The sequence below is a fragment of the Lepisosteus oculatus genome, unplaced genomic scaffold (assembly GCF_040954835.1).
Source record: "Lepisosteus oculatus isolate fLepOcu1 unplaced genomic scaffold, fLepOcu1.hap2 HAP2_SCAFFOLD_50, whole genome shotgun sequence".
Classification (NCBI taxonomy): Eukaryota; Metazoa; Chordata; class Actinopteri; order Semionotiformes; family Lepisosteidae; genus Lepisosteus; species Lepisosteus oculatus.
The window spans coordinates 568,701-571,120 of record NW_027168042.1 but is presented as its reverse complement, the minus strand read 5'-3'; positions in this window follow the sequence as shown (position 1 = coordinate 571,120).

Here is a 2,420-nt window from a genome sequence, read left to right as displayed (position 1 = left end):
AGATCATGTAGAGAATGTTGGACTTGTAATAACTAATTGAAGGATAATAATAATCAACGAAAGTGCTTAAAAGTATCAACAAATGCCTTCAAAGTACTTGACACGTACTTTGCTTTCAAAAGTGAAACATAATTAATGCTTACGTAAGATTTCTCTTGACTTCTCAGGAGTATACTAACTCCAAGGACAAGTAACATCACAAACCATTATTTAAGTGCTGATGTTGGAGCTGCAATACTACTACCAAGACAAAAAATGATACAGGTAACACTGCTTTCAGATTTCTAAGAATTGTTAAAATAGTATGTTTACAGAGCATTCAGAGTTGAGAATATGACAAGTTCCTACCATCTCAAACACTGCCAATCTAGAACAAAAAGAAAGTACTTGAACGCCTGCAGTAATCGAACACAAACCAGAACATATCAGTGCATGACAAGGAAATGTAGTCACAAAATGATTCTACCCTTTCAAGTCCCAAAAAGGACAGAGGAACTTACCGGAGGCGATACCTGGATTTCAAACAGAGTACAATGTAGCCACTGTAGGGGAGAAGATCACAGAGAGCTCTTCTCAGATTGCTCAGAGTCAGCCCCAGCACCCTGTCCTGACTGAAGCAGACAAAGTGGTCAAACAGGTAGGTAGAAATGAGTAAGGAACAGAGAGTATGGTTATTCTTGCATTGTTTTGTTCGTCTGTCAAAGAAAAGAGTGCTTCTGACTTTTGTCAATGTTCATCTTTATTTTAGGAGATGAACAAACGGTGGTATCACACTTTGCTCAAGTGTATGATACCATGTGTGTACAGCAGACATCACCAAAGGAACAGGAGACACCTGAGTAGAGAACAAGAATATGAAAAGACTGATGAAAAAAAGCACCAGGAGAAATCCATTGAATATGCACAATCTCGTCCAGTATTTCAATGAAAAGTTTCAGTGTTGTTTTTAGTGTCGTCGTATTGCATACATTTAAAACAATGTGTCTTGTTTAATGAACAATTTCATTTACTTTAGTAAAAAGTGTTGTTTACTGTAGTCCTAGCATGGATGCAATTGTTAGAAAAAACTTGAATGAAAAACTGAATGTTTCATACAATATGGGTTTGTGTTAACCCACACACCTAAGTGAAATGTTTGATTACGTTTACAAGACATAACACATAGTTCAGTTGAGTGTGAAAGGGAACAACAGAGAAAGTCACAAACAAAACATTTGTGAAGGACTTGATGAATGTTTTTTCTTTAGAAATGACAAAAAATAAAGAATTTTTCAACAAGATGTCTTTCTATAGCGAGTTTCATTTGAGATAGTCTTTTCTTAGAAGTGCAAGAGTGGTATTCCCTACAACTTATTCCCCAATTTGATCATTCTCAGAAATTAGGAGACGGAAACCACACCTACTGTAATATTAGACCTTGTAACAAGGCAACTAGGTTTCAATGGCTTAAAAGGTGCAGAAAGAGGCTCATGTATAATGACCTCCAGTGTCCCACAGGTTTTCCCACAGGTTTGTTGCGCCAGTGCCAGAGTTTCATGCAATTAAATGAGGACCTCTTTCTCACACCACATATGTTATACTTTCAATGGGAAAAAAGGAAATATTAGAATTGTATACATTTTAAAGCCATGTGTTCATATTTGGTAGAAGCCCTAACAACACCTAAAAAACACCTAACAACGGGTGCAGGACCGAATTAGGGCAGTACCCACTATTGATAAACATACAGAAAACAATATTAAAGTACTGGCTTTTATATTAGCCAGACACAGCTGGATGAGCTCTACCAGCCAGGACAGGCTAATAAGAAACACTCCACAGACATTCACAACAGTGACATATCATAAACACTTGAATTACTTATCTACTTTCTCGAAACAAAATTTCGAGAAAAAACACATTGCCCAACGTTAGAAAGCACCTTGCATTACATTGCTTGAAAAACAATCTTATTTCGAAGGAATTATGGATCGGGAATTCTTCGAGGAAGTTGGGGTCACACAGCATGCCGCCCCATATATCAGGGAGCACATTGGATCAAGGCACAGTCTCTTTCAAGACAACGATCCGAAACACACAGCAGCAAGGGCGAGGCTTATAGCAGAACGAGTGAACTGGGTGAAAACTCCAGCCGAATCTCCAGATTTAAATCCAATAAGGATGGTATGGCATTAGCTGAAAGACTATGTTTGGAAAACTCCTAAACCCAGCACAAAGCAAGAACTGATACTGATACAATGTCTGTTGATACTGATACTGTATGAGTAGGGCTGTTTCACCACTCCTTTTTTTTTGTTGCATACAGCAGTACTTCTTCTGGTAGTACTTAAGTACAGTACAGTAGGTACTTAAATTAGTACTTCTCACATTAAAAAAGTTAGGTGTTAGCATAAACTATTAGTAAATAAAAAATATTAAAC